Here is a 21,448-nt window from a genome sequence, read left to right on the forward strand (position 1 = left end):
TAGGTCTACCAGATACTGATGCAACTTTTCATTGAAGCAGTTACTTAAAATGTGTTCTTTCATAAACAAATTATAAAGCCCAACATAGTCACACACTTCATTTCCAGTTAACCAACCATCTAGTGTTTTTACTGAGTAGTCTACAAAATCAACCCAGGTCTGGCTCGAGGATTTTTGAGCCCCCCTGAATCTAATTCTATACTCCTCAGTGGAGAATCCAAAGCCCTCAATCAGGGTACCCTTCATGAGGTCATAAGATTCTGCATCTTTTCCAGAGAGTGTGAGGAGTCTATCCCTACACTTTCCAGTGAACATTTCCCAAAGGAGAGCACCCCAGTGAGATCTGTTCACTTTTCTGGTTACACAAGCCCTCTCAAAAGCTGTGAACCATTTGGTGATGTCATCACCATCTTCATATTTTGTTACAATCCCTTTGGGGATTTTTAGGATGTCAGGAGAATCTCTGACCCTATTTAAGTTGCTGCCACCATTGATGGGACCTAGGCCCATCTCTTTTCTTTCCCTTTCTATGGCTAGGAGCTGCTTTTCCAAAGCCAATCTTTTGACCATCCTGGCTAACAGGGGGTCATCTTCACTGAGAGCATCCTCAGTGATTTCAGAAATGCTGGACCTTCCTGTGAGGGAAGCAACATTTCTGACTATCATTTTTGGAGACAGGGCTTGAGAGGCCCTGGTCTCCCTATTTAGGACTGGAAGGGGGGAATTGCCCTCCAAGTCACTAATTTCTTCCTCTGTGAAGTCATCCTCAGAGGGGTTGGCTTTTTCAAACTCTGCCAACAGCTCCTGGAGCTGAATTTTGGTAGGTCTGGAGCCAATGGTTATTTTTTTGATATTACAGAGAGACCTTAGCTCCCTCATCTTAAGATGGAGGTAAGGTGTGGTGTCGAGTTCCACCACATTCATCTCTGTATCAGACATTATTCTGCTAAGAGTTGGAATACTTTTTTAAGAATCTAAAACTGTTTCTAGAATCTAATTTCAAACTTTTAACACACTTTTAAACTCTAAAAGGCAATGCTAAACAGGGACTTAACACACAAGGCCCTAGCAGGACTTTTAAGAATTTAGAAAACTTTTCAAATTGCAAAAATGAATTTCTAATGACAATTTTGGAATTTGTCGTGTGATCAGGTATTGGCTGAGTAGTCCAGCAAATGCAAAGTCTTGTACCCCACCGCTGATCCACCAATGTAGGAAGTTGGCTCTGTATGTGTTATTTCAAAGTAAGGAATAGCATGCACAGAGTCCAAGGGTTCCCCTTAGAGGTAAAATAGTGGTAAAAACAGATAATACTAATGCTCTATTTTGTGGTAGTGTGGTCGAGCAGTAGGCTTATCCAAGGAGTAGTGTTAAGCATTTGTTGTACATACACATAGACAATAAATGAGGTACACACACTCAGAGACAAATCCAGCCAATAGGTTTTTGTATAGAAAAATATCTTTTCTTAGTTTATTTTAAGAACCACAGGTTCAAATTCTACATGTAATATCTCATTCGAAAGGTATTGCAGGTAAGTACTTTAGGAACTTCAAATCATCAAAATTGCATGTATACTTTTCAAGTTATTCACAAATAGCTGTTTTAAAAGTGGACACAGTGCAATTTTCACAGTTCCTAGGGGAGGTAAGTATTTGTTAGGTTAACCAGGTAAGTAAGACACTTACAGGGCTTAGTTCTTGGTCCAAGGTAGCCCACCGTTGGGGGTTCAGAGCAACCCCAAAGTCACCACACCAGCAGCTCAGGGCCGGTCAGGTGCAGAGTTCAAAGTGGTGCCCAAAACGCATAGGCTAGAATGGAGAGAAGGGGGTGCCCCGGTTCCGGTCTGCTTGCAGGTAAGTACCCGCGTCTTCGGAGGGCAGACCAGGGGGGTTTTGTAGGGCACCGGGGGGGACACAAGCCCACACAGAAATTTCACCCTCAGCGGCGCGGGGGCGGCCGGGTGCAGTGTAGAAACAAGCGTCGGGTTCGCAGTGTTAGTCTATGAGAGATCTCGGGATCTCTTCAGCGCTGCAGGCAGGCAAGGGGGGGGTTCCTCGGGGAAACCTCCACTTGATCAAGGGAGAGGGACTCCTGGGGGTCACTCCTCCAGTGAAAGTCCGGTCCTTCAGGTCCTGGGGGCTGCGGGTGCAGGGTCTCTCCCAGGTGTCGGGACTTTGGATTCAAAGAGTCGCGGTCAGGGGAAGCCTCGGGATTCCCTCTGCAGGCGGCGCTGTGGGGGCTCAGGGGGGACAGGTTTTTGTACTCACAGTCTTAGAGTAGTCCTGGGGTCCCTCCTGAGGTGTTGGATCGCCACCAGCCGAGTCGGGGTCGCCGGGTGCAGTGTTGCAAGTCTCACGCCTTTTGCGGGGAGCTTGCAGGGTTCTTTAAAGCTGCTGGAAACAAAGTTGCAGCTTTTCTTGGAGCAGGTCCGCTGTCCTCGGGAGTTTCTTGTCTTTTCGAATCAGGGGCAGTCCTCAGAGGATGTCGAGGTCGCTGGTCCCTTTGGAAGGCGTCGCTGGAGCAGGATCTTTGGAAGGCAGGAGACAGGCCGGTGAGTTTCTGGAGCCAAGGCAGTTGTCGTCTTCTGGTCTTCCTCTGCAGGGGTTTTTCAGCTAGGCAGTCCTTCTTCTTGTAGTTTCAGGAATCTAATCTTCTAGGGTTCAGGGTAGCCCTTAAATACTAAATTTAAGGGCGTGTTTAGGTCTGGGGGGTTAGTAGCCAATGGCTACTAGCCCTGAGGGTGGGTACACCCTCTTTGTGCCTCCTCCCAAGGGGAGGGGGTCACAATCCTAACCCTATTGGGGGAATCCTCCATCTGCAAGATGGAGGATTTCTAAAAGTTAGTCACCTCAGCTCAGGACACCTTAGGGGCTGTCCTGACTGGCCAGTGACTCCTCCTTGTTGCTTTCTTTGTTCCCTCCAGCCTTGCCGCCAAAAGTGGGGGCCGTGGCCGGAGGGGGCGGGCAACTCCACTAAGCTGGAGTGCCCTGCTGGGCTGTGACAAAGGGGTGAGCCTTTGAGGCTCACCGCCAGGTGTCACAGCTCCTGCCTGGGGGAGGTGTTAGCATCTCCACCCAGTGCAGGCTTTGTTACTGGCCTCAGAGTGACAAAGGCACTCTCCCCATGGGGCCAGCAACATGTCTCTGGTGTGGCAGGCTGCTGGAACTAGTCAGCCTACACAGACAGTCGGTTAAGTTTCAGGGGGCACCTCTAAGGTGCCCTCTGGGGTGTGTTTTGCAATAAAATGTACACTGGCATCAGTGTGCATTTATTGTGCTGAGAAGTTTGATACCAAACTTCCCAGTTTTCAGTGTAGCCATTATGGTGCTGTGGAGTTCGTGTAAAACAGACTCCCAGACCATATACTCTTATGGCTACCCTGCACTTACAATGTCTAAGGTTTTGTTTAGACACTGTAGGGGCACAGTGCTCATGCACTGGTACCCTCACCTATGGTATAGTGCACCCTGCCTTAGGGCTGTAAGGCTGTAAGGCAGTGAGAGGCTGGCATGGCACCCTGAGGGGAGTGCCATGTCGACTTACTCATTTTGTTCTCACTAGCACACACAGGCTTGTAAGCAGTGTGTCTGTGCTGAGTGAGGGGTCTCTAGGGTGGCATAAGACATGCTGCAGCCCTTAGAGACCTTCCTTGGCATCAGGGCCCTTGGTACTAGCAGTACCAGTTACAAGGGACTTATCTGAATGCCAGGGTGTGCGAATTGTGGATACAATGGTACATTTTAGGTGAAGGAACACTGGTGCTGGGGCCTGGTTAGCAGGGTCCCAGCACTCTTCTCAGTCAAGTCAGCATCAGTATCAGGCAAAAAGTGGGGGGTAACTGCAACAGGGAGCCATTTCTTTACAGTCGACATCACATGTGATGCAGGAGTATTGAAATAAAAAGCTGCAAAGTTTCAGCGGGTGGGGGGACCAGGGCCATAAATCCCAATGGTAAGTGTGGCGGGAGGGCTGTCAGAAACTTCATCTGCACTCGCAGATGCATAAAATTGACTATTTGGCCCACTGCACAGGATGGAAAGATTCAGCCGGGGGTGCCCAGGACCACAGCTCCCAGCATTGACTATTCAGCCATGCTGCACTGCACGTGGGACACATGCACAGGCGAAGAGCAGGCAAAAAGCAGGCTCATCTTCAACAGTCATTGCCTGGAAGAGACTGGGCTGGGCCCATTCTCTTAATCTCTCCCCATTAGGACAAGAAGTTACTTCCATCTAATTTATACTCTCAGTATTTAACCGATTGTTTATAAATTATTATATATTATGCATCATATATCATCATGGTCAAAAGGAAGAATCAAAGATTAAAAGACAGAGCCCAGGGAACGCTCAGCACTATGCTGGACTCCTTTTTAGCAAGGGGGTGGTTGCTTAGGAAATTGATCTTGCTCAGCGTTGTTAATCCCTTGCTTTGTGTGAGCACCAAGATAGTTTTGTAACATCTGAGGCACCACTGAGAGAATTAGAGCCAATGGGGGAACGAATGAGGAACACTGGCCCAGAGAATGTGGAACCGAATGTTCAGTTAGTTTATCAGGAGCAGGGGTCTAATTTAACTGGGAGAACTACCTCCTTCATGGATGTTACAGTTCAACCCTCTGCAAAAACAAAACGGCAAACAGGAATTTAATAAGGAGGTTTCATGTTTGAAAAATGACTTTGAGCTCCAAGCCAGAATTAATACTGTCAAATTAGAAATTGCAGATCTTATGAAAATGGTTATGTCAGACTTGCTGTTGCAAGTGAGAGAGACTGTTGATCCCTCTAAAGTGTAAGTTGCAGTAGATGGAAGCAAGGTTCGCACACTTGGCCACCCTGCACACATTGGTTACGCCAAACAGTAGTGCTGTTACCGTAAGGCCTGAAGAAAGGGATTATGCTGCTCAAACATCTATCATGTATCAGTTAAAAGGGGAGAGAAAAGCAAGTTTCTTTAGGTGGCACCAACAGTGCTTCCAATGGAGTTCACCAGGGAGTTGGGCAGTCCATTACTGGCTTTAGGAACCATCACAGTTCTCTGCATTCTCCCTGCCTGGTCTCTTCAGCAAGTACTAAATCGTCTACAAGAGAGAAGAACTCTAGTCGCCTACATCCCCACAGGAGTTTTGTCCATATGTTGCTACTCTCATTAATGTCCCCTGCCTGCCACCTCGAGTGGAGGAATCCATGGTTCAACTAAAGAACAAAGTGTGTCACTGCCCATCATGGACCTCACATTTTTGTCTCACTGAGTCTCATTGTGTCTGATGACATCTTATTTGTCAGAGGAATCGGATGGGTCGGTCCACAGGCAAAATGGCTGAAGGGGGTCTGTGTGGTAATTAACTATTGTTACCCCGAGTTATCAAGACAGCTGATTTTTCAGTCTTGTCTCATCCTAAACAGTCTGAAGGTATTAATCTGGTACAATTAGGGTTTTTCTAGAAACATTCATAGTCCAGAGTGGCCCTGAGTTTGTTAGACTCTCCAGTTACAGGCAGGGGTGGGGTTGTGTGACAATCCAGGCATGGTCCCCCTGTTGCGACTGTTATGACCAGCAATAGGTTTACAGTGCTATCTAATTTGGAGGATAATGATTGGCTATGTGATGCTATTGAAGGCAATGTTGTTGACGATGTTGTAAACCCCGCCATAGGAAAATCAAACATTTGTTGGCCCTGTTTCTAGGCCAAGTTCCTTCAGATTGCTTGGGAAATTGAATTCAAATCATGAGATTGAAGGGGATTCACTCTCCCAGGGGTCCCAGGGAGGGTCACCAAGCACATTGACTAGTGAAAAGTCCATACATAGTGTTCCCACAGAAACTCAATCCAAACATGGATCTCCTGGAATATTGCAGGTTTAAAAAGTACAATTATGGGCCCAGGTTGGCAGCAGTTCATTGATCAATTTCATTTTTGTCTCCTCCAGGAGAAATGGGTAGTAGAACCAATGTACAAGCCAGAACCTTTTATAATAATGCCTCTCCCTCTATGAAATGTAGGCCATCAGGGTGGTTTTTGGTATAGACGAAAGATTTATTTTTCAGCCTCTGTAGATCTGATTGAGATAGATTCAAAAGATATTCTGGGGATCAGGATATAGGTTGAGGACGAGCAGAAGTCTGCTTGTTAAATGTTTAAATTAATCCGGGAAAGCTTGGCATGGAATCTTCAGTGGTTGTGGACCTCAACAAACTTTTAAGCACACTGAATCCAAAAGTCATGTTCATTGTGGGGGGGTGATTTTAATTGCAAATATGAGCCGATTAGGCGGCTAGAAACTGTGGATGGGGCCAGAGGTATTCCCTTGCTTGATGCAGGTCCTCCTGTACCATACACCATAGCATCAATGCAAGTATTTCAGCTGGCAGTAGGACACAGCCTTCTAGCATGCAATGATGGGACAGAGTCAAATTGATCCAGCACATTTAGATATGCAAAACGAACCGCGCGCTCAATAATACATTACATTTTACTGAGTGCAACTGAATGGGAACTGCTTGAAGACTCTGTAGTGGACGTTAGGAAAAATAGTGATCATAACCCCCTTCGCATGTTCCTGAGTGAACACTTCATTGGCCTACATTCTACAGCTAAGGAAATAACACAAGTCCAACTATTGGTTTGGACTAATCAGAGATCACTTACGTGGCCTTCTATATTGACAGGAAAGGAGAAATTGGCAAGGGTATATACAGCATCTGCAGACATGCTACTACTTTATAGTGGCTGGCCTCCCTCTAAAATCCCAATAATGGCCATTCACTCCCATATAGCTAAGGAGATAAGGAATAACTTAACATAACTTACAAGCAACAAAACAAAGCGAACCCCAGGGGAAATACTTGAACAAATCCATGGTATTCGGAAAAGTGTAAATAGGCAAAAAAACTGCTTCTATTAGCACTTAAGAGTAAGAATGGTATGGGGATTCGAGGGAAGAGGGCAGAATAAAAGAGAATAATATTGGAAGTGCAGAGGGAATGGGAGGATTCTCGCTGGAAAGATCTAACTGCAACAGGGAAATACAATGTTTTGGAAAATCATAGCTCATGGTAGCAGAGAGGGCAGAATAAAAGAGAATAATATTGGAAATGCAGAGGGAATGGGAGGATTCTCGCTGGAAAGATCTAACTGCAACAGGGAAATACAATGTTTTGGCACTAGAGGCAATCAAATCTGACAAAGCACCAGGCCTCAATAAGATCCTGGTGGACCTGTTAAAACATGCCAAGGAAGTTTGGACTTCATATGTTAACCTTCTTTGCAACATAGTTGCTTCGGGAGTACCAATTTCAGACATGTGGAGAGGAGCTGAAGTAGTTCCATTGTATAAAAAAGGAAATAAGCGGGACCCCCATGATAGGTGTCCTACAGAAAGTCTATGTCAAGCAAATCCTAAATAGACTAAGCATTTGGATGGATGAGCATAAGGTACTTACACAGTAGCATGCTGGCTTTAGTTCAGATGTAAGCACAATAGATCAGGTGTTTAGATTTATGTTCCTGGTTTGGTAGTATGTCATGCTAAGATCGGGGCATCTATATTTTGCTTTCATTGATCTGAAAACAGCTTTTGATTTAGTCCCTTGGTATTGTTGTGGGCCTCACTAAAGGAATTAAGGCCCTCATTATGACTTTGGCGGTCTTTACCGAAGACCGCCGTGGTGATGGCTGCCAAAAGACTGCTGCAGAGTTGGCAATCCGACCGCCAGATCATGAATCACAAGCATCCAAAACTGCCAGAAAGCTGCCAACAGTACAATCCTGCCAGACGAAGACATGAGAGAGTCAGTCCCACCACCCTCCCCGCTACGCCTACAGCACACCGCCCTCCAAATAATGACCCACGACTCACCACAGCGGTCACTCAATGGCGGTAACCTATTGGCGGTCTGGACCATTGCAGTCACTTTGGCCGCTCCACAACAACAGAAGCCAACTTTGGCCAGAATTAAAAACCGACACCTGATATACCTACACACACCATACACACCCACCAACAGTACTATAAACCCCTCCCCCCAAAAAAGGCAGACCACCAACAGTGCAGAGGCCCAGAAATAGGCCATTAGAACTCCACCACCGACAGCTCTGCGACCAACTACTGACTGTATTACAAGTGCAAAGTCATAGTGGGGGCACCCGTGGCGGTCAGTAAATGGCAGTCTGAGCCATGGCAGTTTAAGGTGACCAAAGTAAAACACAACAGCACATTTGATGAATATGAAAACAACACAGCTGACACACATTGCCACACACAACACACCTGCAAATCACACTATGAAACACACCCCTTCCCACACCACAATCCTCTGCATTTTCACAGTAAGACACAGCAGGACAGAGTACTTTTGTCCAGTAACACCCTTTGGCACAACCCCTCTTTAGTAAGTCACAGTAATATACATATTTCTTACAACCATGGCACATATTAAAAATCCCTGTTTCACTGATGAAGAGTTAAGATTCATGGTGGATGAAATCATAAGAGTAGAGCCACAATTATTTGGAGCCCAAGACCATCACACTCCTGGGAAAATGGAAATATGTGGGACAGGATAGCCAATAGAGTGAATGCTGTAGGTGCCACCCTGCACACAAAGAAGGTCATCAGGAAGAGGTGGAACGACCTCAGGGACAAGGTCCATTCCCTGGTTCCCAGGCATCAGCTGTAGGCCAAGAAGACTGGCACTGGCCCTCTCATTGCCCATTACAATTCAATCCATGTGAGAAGGTCTTGGTCATCTTACATCCTGATGGCTTTACATGGATACCTGGGGAAGTGGAGTCTGGTAAAAAGAATGTCACCGAAATGCAATGTAATGCATGCTCACTGCTCACCCTGTCCCACCTTCACTGTCACTCCATTCACCAGCCCAGTGTCATGTCCTCCAAATGTTCTTGTTTGTCACTTCCCAATTAAACTGTACTTACCTGGGAGGATAACATTTGTATACTCTGTGTAGTACGATTGATATGACTACAGCTCCCAGCAAGTACTGTTTCTGTAACTCCAAACACCAGAACAGTGCTCACTTGCCCATATTCCTCTTTTATTGAACTCCAAAAGTGGAGTGTGCACAGTAGGGGAACAACATTGGTTAAGAGTGTGTACTAGAATGAGTGATATGACTGCAACTCACAGTGGGCCATGTATCTGTAACTACATACACCAGCATAGTGTTCTGTTCTCCGAAGACCACTGTTTGTAAACTAAAAAATGAAGCTTACTTACCTGGGGGAGTAGCATTTCAAGGCCTGGGAAGTACTGAGGACAGGAATGTAACTCACAGCAGGCACTTCAAACACCAGACCAGTTTCCTCCCCTCAAAAGACCCCTGTGTCTTAACTCTCAATTGAAGTGTACTCACCTGGGAGGATACCATTTGTACAGTGTGTGTAGAACAGGGAGTTACATGACTGCAACTCACAGGAGGCTCTCTTAGTGTTGCTCCAACCACCAGCCCAGTGCCCTCTTCTCCAAAGTCTCTTGTTTAGGAAATCAAAAAAGAAGTGTACTCACCTGAGGGGATTACATTTCTCATCTGTATGAAGTAGAGGGGGTAACATGACTGCTAAGGCCAGGTGAGGCTGTCTCTTCAACTCAAACACAAGCCCAATGCACACCTGTCCAATACCTCTGTTTGTTTACACACAATGGAAGTGTACTCTCCTGGGAGGATCACATTCCTCTAGTATTGGGAACTAGTTTGAGTGACCTGAATGTAAAGCCAAATGGACCCTGTCTTGCGAACTCCACTCACCACCCCTGTGTAACCTATCCCAATGCATTTGTTAGTGAATTTATCTAGTGTCAGGAGATAGGGAGGCGACCTGAATGCAACACCCAGAAGGCACTGTTCAAGTGACTACAAATTGCAGAACAGTGGTCACTTGTGCAAAACTCCTAACCTGATCACTCTCAAATGATGCTTACTCACCTGGGAAGGACCAAGATACAGATCATGCTCAACTCAGAGATGTGGCTGGCCACCTAGCTCCATCTTGAACAACTAAGCCAAGTGAAACTATTGAGGACAGGAAGAACAGCTCACCCAATGTGCAACTTAAATGATCAAGAAGGCCACAAGTTGCATCTCCAAAATGGTATTGGCTGCAGACACAGTCACAATGCACTGACCACATGATGACTCCAATCACATATACAACAAACTCCTGGGTCGGCCTGCATAACATCCAACTAGGCCTCAAAACGGTCAAAGCCAATTTCTGTCCAGCCACTGTTTTGCCTGCACTGCTGGCAAGATGTAAATCTCTGACATCCTCTCAAGTGCAAATGAACTGCTAAATTCAGCAGGTGCTGGACATTAATGGAACTGACATGCTTCACAAATGTCAGCTCAATACAACCAATACCATGGGTCTCTGTCACAATAGGATCACCTGCAAACCAACTATGTACACTAGCTTTGCAAAATGTCACTGTAAACGTTTGAAGGCAGATGCTTCAATACCACCAGTAACATTGTATCTTTCACATCAACAGGTTGAGCTGCCACTGGCCACACAGAGGCCACAGACAAAACTGCCACTATCCCCCTGGATGATGTCCTCAGTGATGACAACACCCCTGGATGTCTAGATGTAGTGGACAGTTTTGGCCCATCTGGACAGCCTGGTCAGAATTCTACAGTGAGTCTCACTGTGCCCACATCAAGACCTACCCTTTCACCCCCAACCTGTGTCCCTAGGACAGAGGCAACCATCTTGTGCTCCCCCGTCCAGGATCCTGAGTCACAGCACAACACCTCGAACAATGATGGTCCTGGAACCAGTAGTAAGGGGCACCTTGAGGCAAGGGTACAGGCCTGTGGGGGTAGGGTGTATGGGAGGGATATTGTGGGCCACCAGCTAGAGGCCACTGGGGATGTTCCTTGCCAGGGCTCCATCAGCCAAGTTCTTGGGGTCTATCAAGAGTCCCAAGGCATGATGGGCCAGGTAGTAACCAAACTCTGGGAGATCAAGCATCTGCAGAGGGACATCCATAGGGATATGCTTCAACAGTAGGAGGACACCAATACAAACATGGCCTCCCTAACATGGGTCTTGAGAGACATTAGTAGTACGTGAGCAATACTCTACCCCTCCTTTGCTGCAGCAACACCAGGCCCTTTTTCATCAGTACCAGCCATTGGAAGGGAGGCCCTGTCAGTGAAAGAACCCACCACAGACACCCCTGTCTTTGTAGTAGAAACCCCACCCATGGAAATGGGGACATCCAGCTAAGAATTCAGGAGGTGCAGATGGCCAGACACAGACCATTGCCAGCAAGTGACCTCTTCCTGAAGGAACTACTTTGTGTGCCACATATTCACTCTGTTGACTGTCCTTCAACCACCATCCATTTCCTGTGGGAAACACTGGATTTTGGACTTACAATCCTGTGGCATCTACTGCAATGATTTCATCCACCATGACTGAACTCTTCACTATTCTGTACTGTCTATTCTGTACGGTATTATGAGCTGGCCTACCACCATGGTTTCCGCTGCGGTAGCACCGCCATGAATACCATGGTGGTAGGGCTACCAGTGACAGGAAATTCCTTCCCTGTCATCGGTAGACAGCTCCCCCACCCCCACAGTAAGCACCTGACCCCCACCTCCCCTACAGTCACAGCGCCCCCACCCTCTACCCCCTACTTACATGACGACCACCACCCCCTCCTCTCATACATGCACACAGATACCCACACACACCACGCATACACCCATTCACCTACACTTCCATACATGCATCCACTCACACATACTCACACTCATCCATACACACATACGCACAAACATCCAAACACGCATACACACTGACATGCAGACATGCATACTCACACACATACACACTGACATGCAGACACGCACACACTTCAACATTGATACATGCATTCACTCACAGTCACATTCACTCACGCACACACACATTCATACACGCACGCAGACACCCGACACACACACACCACCCACCCTGCCACCCCCATCCCCTGTCGGACGCCCGACTTACCTTGTCCGGCGAGGAGGTCATCCGGCAGGGATCAGGAAGGGGCTCTGCCACCACTGGCAGCACTCAGCCAGCAGGACACCGCCAGGCCGTATTAATGGTCATAATACGGCTGGTGCCATCCTACTGGTGGGTTGGTGCAGGTTATAGCAATGCCAAAACACCACCGCCTGCCTGCATGGCTACTGCTGAATATCCAACCATAGTGTGGCAGAAATCTGGCAGTATCCATAATATGGCAGACAGATGTTCGCCTCCGCGGCGGTATGTTGGCGGCCATCACTGCAGCAGTATTTGGAATTTACCGCCAATGTCATAATGAGGGCCATAGTGTTCTGTTAAGGATTACAACCAACGAACATAAACACATTGGTACGAGTGTCTGGTCTCACCAACATTTTATTGCACTATGCAACACATAGACTGTCCATATGTCTGGACTGTCATAGCCAAGAATGGCTGACTCATATTGGGTCAAGGTAGATATACTAAGGTACAGTCCCCCAGAACACAGAAGGAAGGCCCTTGTCAGGCATTGTCCTGTATATTAGATAAACAGTGAAGTGAATGGTGTCACCAGCTTGAGCCTTATCACATAACAACACCAAGTAATCCAACATCACATACACCAAGATACAGACAGAAGGCGGTACAACGTTCCCTGATCACAGGTCCATCATAATCCAATGACCATGCATTTGGTGGTATGATACAAACATGTGTCAGTGTTGTGGCACAGGCAACGGGGCCTGCAATGATGAAAGATACCTACAGCTATATACATGTCATATGAGAAGAGTGTTTAGCCTATGTGAAGGGTGAATGTCTGATTTGCACTTGCTGACAACAGATGTCATGGCCACATGATCTCACACATGAAGCACTGGGCCCACCACAGCACGCTAAACAAATACAATGTGCAATTCATTCCTTCCACCCACACACTGTCCAAGCTGGCTTGGAAAAGTTCTCATACACCCCAAATCTGTGAACCACATTACCTGGAACAATCAATGTCTACTTCCTGTGTCAGAACAACATCAGACATCTGCCAATGTCACAACTCTGAAATGCCACACGAGTATGTCAGGGTGAAGGTACCTTTACACAAGCCCTGGGGAAAGGGCCTCAATAGGTGATATTACAGACCGCTCCCTTTCATGAATGTGTGACTATAAGGGGCATCTCCCATTCCCCCAGACGAGGGGCCACCTGCCCTTACTGTGTAGGGCCTCCCACATTTGAGTTAATACTCAGGTATGCCCAGAGTATGCTATGTATGAGCCTTTCACCATTAATTTAGGAGATGCACTCTCACCACACTAGATTTAGGAGGGATCCCAGGCCCTGACGAATGCCCCAGACCAGTAATAGAGAGATGAGTGGGCCGAAACATGTAGGTATTATCCTACCTGGGTGGGGATAGGTGGTCAAATGATGAAGCATGACACTATAATGTGTGTGAGACCACCTATTCCGTAAGGAGGAACCCCTCTAATAGGTCCTCAAGACATGGTTATCACAATCATACTTCATCTTTATCAAGATCACAGAAAAGAGTGATCCTATTACAAGTTGAACAGACCCTGCCAGTTCGTTCACTCGATTCCCCATACCTTTTTTGTATATGGCTTTTGATTTGGGGAGGTAGTATGGGGGCTAGAACCTTCCTTGTCTCTCTCTATGTGTAAATCAGGTACCTGTACAAAGGCAAAACAAGGAGCATAGATTTGAAAACATACCTATTACACAAAAAACATAGCAAACATCTCGAAATGAAGTTACATTGCAATGAGGCTGATACAAACAAAGCAACTACATCAAGGTGGGGATCTGTCAGAGGCCAACTCTTCAAGCACCCTTGGCTCACTATTGCGGAGCATTAGCTTCCCAGTGTTATGCCAAAACACTCCACAAAATCTGGCAACTACAGTCCTTCATACAATCACTGACATCACATCACATGACATAATTACACTCAAGAAAAGTAGTTTTTCGTGAGATCTTCCCACAAGTTAGCTCCTTCCTCTTCACCACTGTCACCCTCACTTGGTATTTCAGGATTCTCACCCAGTGGCACTGCAGGTGGCCCTTCCTTTGATTTGTATGGGATGCTCCTCCTCAGGGCAGTGTTGTGGAGCAGGCCACAATGATCTTACACTCTTTCCTGGGTGAGTAGAGGAAGGCTCCAGCAGTCCGAGTTCCTAAATCTAGCCTTCAGGAGCCCAAAAGACCACACCACTACCCTCCTTGTTCTTTCACAGGCCTCATTGAAGCAGACTTCCCCTGGCGTAGTTGGATTCCTCAGTGGCATCAACAAGCAAGGACGGTTTAGATATGCTGAGCCTCATGTTAATGAATGAGACATATGTGCAACAAGTCCCTACTACCAAAAAATACTCATCAGGCATTCCACACACACAAACAGGAAAATGTGACTTACGAACTAGTCAGGCCCTCTCTGGACACAATTGTGACATCAGCTGGTGGATTGTGTAATTCTACATAATGAAGGCATCATGGACCTAGTAAATGGGCACAGACGTGAAATATATAGGTCCGCCAAATATACAACTTGGACATTGATGGAATGGAAGTTCCTTCTGTTGCAGTATATTTATTCATTGGCATGCAGTGGGACCGAGCCAACATAAATGCCATTAATAGCCCCCACCACATGTGGGATGCATGCAAAACAATAAAAGTCGGGGAAGGAAAATATTACTTACCAGTAGCCATTGGTTCGTGGCATGTAGCGCTGTAGATTCACATGCTGTGCATACGCTCGCCATCTAGTGTTGGGTTTGGAGTAATAGAGCGAAGTAATGAAAAGAGTATAGTGGAATATCAAAGATCTCCATGCAATGTATTTAGATATGTGTGTACATATATATATATATATATATATATATATATATATATATATATATATATATATATATATATATATATATATATATATATATATATATATGAAATTGCAATCTTTACACACTACCGGGGAGGAGAGAGGGGTCATGTGAATCTACAGCACTAGATGCCACAAACAGATGTCTACTGTGGCAGTGGCGTGTGTAGCTGTAGAAACACATTCTGTGCATAGACTGTAAAGCAGTCCCTCAATAAAGTGGTGGCTAGTGTGTACGGGTTGCGATTGCTTGAAAAGTGCTTTACGTACAGCTTGTCCAACATTTACCTGTTGTCTGGCAAAGACGTCTACACAATAATGTTTAGCAAAGGTGTGTGGAATAGAACATGTTGCTGCTTTACAAATATCAGCCATTGGTATGTTGCCTAGAAAAGCCATAGATGCACCTTTTTTCCTAGTGGAATGTGCTCTAGGTGGTAGAGGTATTTGTCTTTTAGCTTTGGTATAGCAAGTCTGATTGCATTTGACAATCCATCTTGCTATAGTTGTTTTATATACTGGGTCTACTTTATGTGGTAATGAGAAAGCCACAAAAAAGGTGTTTTGTTTCCCTGAAATATTTTGTTCTGTCTATGTAGTACATACAAGCTCTTTTGACATCTAGGGTATGTAGAGCTCTTTCTTCTACTGATTCTGGTTTTGGGAAGAAAACTGGCAGTTCTATTGTTTGATTAATATGAAATTGTGAAATGACTTTTAGAAGAAATTTTGGATTTGTTCCTAATACAATCTTTTCTTTATAAATGTCAACACCATGGCTGCGCGCGTGCTCTAGGACCCGCCTGATGCCAGAATCCGTGCATTACTGTTTCCACCACACAGTCTTAGTCCAGAAACTACCATTTGCAAATTCTAGTAGCTGCTGCAGCGCGCTATACGCGCATTATCTTTTATTCATGGCATTGGTCCCAAGTATCTTTATAACAGCCATCTTGGGCGAGGCGCCTTGGGTGTGGCACTTGGGGCGGGGCACTTTGGGTGTGGCACATGGGTCAGGGCACAAGTCTATTTAAGTGACCCCGCTCACTTCTCACTATTCTGAGGATCTCGTGACGACCTGAGCTTTTCTGTTTGAAGTCGGGTGTTTCCATGTTCCTGCTTGTTCACCTGGGATTTCCCCGTGTTGAGGCATTTGAAGCAGCGAGTAGCAGACACTCAGGGCGGTAAGATGGATGGTGGTTTCTAGCTTCCATCATCCGTTTTCTTATTTGATAAAACTGTTTAAAGGTTGATATTCTTTTTTTGGGAGAAAGTAGTATTCTTTGGCAATCAGCTGTAAATATTTAAATTGATAACAATCTAAGCAAACGTTTTGCTGTTACAGCGTTACCGCTTTCTCGCAGTCACTTTTCAACTTCAGCTGCCTACTTGTGGAGTCGCTCGGTAGCGACAGAGATACATTTTATAAGCGTGATTATTCAGAAGAGGTTTAAATGGTTATGAATAAATGCTACGGCAATAATTTGAACTCAAGGGAATATTTGATTATGGTTAATGTAAAATACGGACACAAACTGAAATTGTGTACCTTGGAAAGTTTTTGAAATGTGAAGTAACATTTCTTTGAGTGAATACCGTGTTAACCTTTAATTTATTGAAATGTTTGAAGGGCTCTATGATTTACTATTGTTCCAAGTGACTGCTGGATTTATAGTTGCCAGATTCCGAAGAGTTCTGTGACTGATATTTCTCTGTAGTATCTGTGATTGTTGTTTCCGCAGGTCTCCTTCCCAGCTGTACCCTTCCTTAACTCCCTACCCTGCACTTCGCCACTATAAGACTCTGCGCTGTTAAGGCTTGTAGAGTTGGAGCTGCCAGGAGGTGGGACTATTGGAAACAACGCATGTACCCTAAGGATTTGGTCTCACTGACAATAAACCTGAAAGAAGGGTTCTTCTAAAGTTAGTGGCTATAGTTCACTAACACGCCTGAGAGATGTGATAGCAATTAAGAATGATACTTTCTATGAAAGGTATTGTAATGGGCATGAGTGTAGTGACTCAAATGGTGAAGCCATGAGTCTTGTGAGTTCAATGTTTAAGTTCCAAGATGGAGCTGGAGGAATATTTTGTGGAATTATTCTTTTTAGTCCTTCCATAAGGGCTTTGATAACTGGAATTCTAAACAGTGAAATATGCTGTCTATTTTGCAGATATGCATCCACAGCAGCTAAATGTACATTAATTGGTGTGTAGGCTAAACTTGTCTTTTGTAAATGTAATAAAAACTCTGCAATATCCTGTACTGGTGGTTGAAGAGGGTCAATGTTTTGTGTTTGAGAATAACAAACAAAGGCCCTCATTACGACCCTGGCGGTTTGTAACCGCCAGGGCCGCTGGACGCGGAGGCACCGCCGACAGGCCGGCGGTGCCCCGCGGGGCATTCTGACCGCGGCGGCTTAGCCGCGGTCAGAGAAGGGAAACCGGTGGTCTCCCGCCGGTTTCCCGCTGCCCCCAAGGAATCCTCCAAGCCGGCGCAGCTTGCTGCGCCGGCTTGGGGATTCCGACTCCCCCTCCCGCCATCCAGTTCCTGGCGGTTCTCCCGCCGGGAACCGGATGGCGGGAGGGGGAGTCGCGGGGCCCCTGGGGGCCCCTGCAGTGCCCATGCCAACGGCATGGGCACTGCAGGGGCCCCCGTAAGAGGGCCCAAAAATGTATTTCACTGTCTGCCTTGCATACAGTGAAATACGCGACGGGTGCAACAGCACCCGTCGCACCTTCCCACTCCGCCGGCTCTATTACGAGCCGGCATCCTCGTGGGAAGGGAGTTTTTCCCTGGGCTGGCGGGCGGTCTTTTGGAGACCGCCCGCCAGCCCAGGGAAAAACTCATAATACCCTCCGCGGTCTTCTGACCGCGGAGCGGTATTACGGAGGGCGGAATTCTGGCGGGCGGCCTCTGCCGCCCGCCGGAGTCATAATGAGGGCCAAAATCTTTCCACTTTGCTGCATAGCACTGTCTAGTTGTAGGTTTGCATGCTTGTTTTAGGATATCCATACATTCTTGTGGTAAATGTAAATATCCAAATTCTATGACTTCAGGAGCCATATCGCTAGGCTGAGTGATCTGGATGTCTTATTTGTCCCTGTTTCTGTGTTAGAAGATCTGGTCTGTTTGGAAGCTTTTGATGAGGAACAACTGAGAGTTCCAGAAGTTTTGTGTACCATTGCTGACATGCCAATGTAGGGGCCAATAAGATCATGAGGAGGGCAGATTGCTTTATCTTCCATACTAGGAATGGTAAGGGTGGGAGAGGGGGAAAAGCGTAAGCAAATATCCCTGACCAACTCATCCATATTGTTCCATTGTAACATGGGTATTTCCATTTCACCTTCTCCAGGCTATTGTACTTTTGTCATCAACATGGGTTGATTTTGGAGCATCATTTCTTGTTGTATGGTCATTATTTATGTGACAAATAGATGTGTACATGCCCTTGTGTAGGATCTGTGGGAATGGACTTTGCATTGGCTACAATTGTATGCCAACAGATAACTGACGTCTGCTCCATGGGGCAAAGCTTTGTGGGTGATGAGGTCTCCTACTTGTTGACTGGTTAGTGTGATCGCACAACTTCAACCATGCAATTGTATTTTTCTGAGATCCTGATTTTCCTCTGGGCAACTGTTGACAGTTCATATGGAATGCAGGCATATGGTATGGCACATGTACTGGCCACAAGGGTGGAATTTGTTTGTGGGACCTACTTGATATCATGGTAATGAGAACCATTACGGGTTTAGTGGTCGGAAACATTCAACCACAAAACTCCCAATGAGGAGTCAGCCACGCTGCCGTCGGTCTCTCCACCACGTTTCCTGCTCTTCAGCCTAGTGGGAAAGGTATGTCAGCATTGTTCCTGGCTCATCATTGAGCCTGTGACAATGCTGCTGTGTGCAGGGTGCACCAGCACTGAAGGAATGCACACTGACTGCACAGCAGTGCATATTTCAAGGGTGCTAGACAGAGGAACCCCTGTGCTGCCCAGGCCATGGGCAGTGCAGGGTTCCCCTGTGACCCCCTGCACTTGTTCTCCACCAGCCTTTTCATGGCAGTTAGACCACCATGAAAAGTTTGGTGGAGAAGAAGGTTGTAATCAGCAGGGCACCACTCTGGCTTATCACAACCAAGAACACTGTCATCCCATCAGATATCCTGGTGGAGACGGGGTTCCTCTGGTGGTCAGACTGCCAGGATCATAATGTGGCAAGCGTACCACCACAGCCGCGGTGGTCCGACTGCCACCCTGAGTCTGGCGGTCCTGAGACTGCCAGGCTCGTAATCAGGACAAATGTTTGCTAATCAGAGCTGTTGTTCAAGTGTGTTCATGGACATTTGATGATCCTATTACTCTTTGTCTTTGCAGCATCAGCACTGACACGCAAAGGAGATGGGGCAAAGTTGAGTGGGGACTTTGGGTCAAGGCACAACTGACACAGAAGGACCGAGTGGCCCGGAGGAAGAGCGGAGTGCCACAGAGGAGACCGGAACATCCTCAGCATCCAATTACTCCACTAGTGGATACTTCCTAGTGGTAGCAGACCCATCGGGGAATCCCCCAGTGCCATCCTTGTCAGCCACCCCTGTTCTGGCACAGCCCTCCCTGTTTCCCCCCCATCTAGTTGCCCGTGACTGCTCATCCAAAATTGTGGGCGTCTCCTTCTCTGCAGGCACCTCCACCCCAGCCCCTGTTACACATGCTGCCCTCAGTGAGGAGGACATTGACCGCCTGAGAAGTATCTCTGTGGGTCAGTCAGTCATTGTGAATGCCATCCAGGGATTGGAGACCGATCCCTAGCAAACCAACACATTCCTGGAAGGCATTGATGGTGCAATGGCTGGCCAACAGAGATTTTGTCAGGCTCCAGCCATTCATTGACACTAGCCAGTCATCCCCTACCTTCTACCCCCCCTCCACCTCCCTCTTCCCACTCAAAATACCACCTTCCCCTACCTATCCAAAGCACACAGACCGATCCTCAGATATCAGTGTCAACAGCCAAGAGCAGAGCACAGAAACACAAGCAGCTGAGAACACACCGGCATGCACACAAACATTCATCCACGGACACAGCTACAGTCACAACTTCCCTTGACACCCCCACCACACCCAGCATCACACACACATCCAGTATACCCACAGGCACCATACAAATAGTCACTGAGACACCCATCACAACCATCAAACCCACAGACACCACCCCAGCCAGCCCCCAGATATCCACCAAAAGCACCATACCTGCAGACACACAGACATCCACCACATCCACCACTGGTGGCCAATGGCCTTTGGACTTTCATTTTCATTATTAGTATACCCATGCAGTTTGGTTTTTGGGGCACACATTTGTCCTGCAATTCCTTTTCTACCATAATGTTGTTCCAGAATAACTGCATGCTGCTCAGTTTGCTGTTGTTTGCAGTCTGTGACTTTGTGGGCCATGCTGATGTCCCCCAAGAGGAGGGTATATGTTGAGTGTATGTATGTGTGTCTGTAAATGCAATGGTGGTGTCATGGCATTGTAAGGTGTTTGTTATGGTGAGTATTTCATCTTGTGTTGTCCAGTGTGAGTATGTATGGTGTTAGACTTGACTCCTGATAAGGCTTATGAATTAATCTGATGTGTGTCAGCTTGAGGTTTGGTAATGCAGACATGGAGTGAGTTCACTAGTGCTAGCTTTTTTGCATTTTACTGTGCATTCGTCCATTTAGGTGTGTGCCCATTGCAGCTAGTTCCTATAGTGGTATATCCCATGCAGTTGGAGTTGTATTGGCTGTGTTGAATGGCACTTTCACATTATGCAGATAGGCATGACATTTGTGTCTAATACTGTTTGTCCCTGAGACACATGTAGGGCCATTTCCTGTGCAAATGTTGTTTTATGGACGGTTGCAAGGTAATGTTTGTCCCATGCAGCCTCCTTCCCTGAGTGTTCCCAGTGCCCCATCCCAATGGTGCAAGTTTTGTGTGCATAGTGCCCTTTGTCTATTTGTCTCACAGTGTATTGTGCATGCCGTTGTCCTTCCATTGTGCTGTGATGTGTGTATCCATTGCAAGTGTGTTCAATGGTGACGTTGTTTGTGTTCCATGACACATTGATACAAATGTATGTTGTATGTGACAACAGTCCCTGGCCTGTGCGGAATGTGTGTGTGAGTTTTATTTGAATGTGTGATGGTGGCCATGTGTTTTTGTGTAGTGTTGTGGTGCAATGTGAATCAGCTGCCCAAAGGAGGCGTATTGTGACTGTGAATGTGTCTATCTTGCTATATGCTTTGGACTGTGTATGGGATGTGACATGTACTTGGTGCCCATGGCGTGCCCCCCATGTGATGTGGACAATGGCACTATGATCTATTTTTACGCTTTTTGATACAGGTAAGTGTGTATATTTACAGTCGGTGGTGTCCACGCTGGCGTTGGTTTTGTGCACCTTTGAGGATCATCAGAAGTGGCAGGACATGTGTGATGTGCTCCATGGTCAGCAACAGACAAGTG

Source organism: Pleurodeles waltl, chromosome 2_2 (assembly GCF_031143425.1).
Source record: "Pleurodeles waltl isolate 20211129_DDA chromosome 2_2, aPleWal1.hap1.20221129, whole genome shotgun sequence".
NCBI classification, from domain to species: domain Eukaryota; kingdom Metazoa; phylum Chordata; class Amphibia; order Caudata; family Salamandridae; genus Pleurodeles; species Pleurodeles waltl.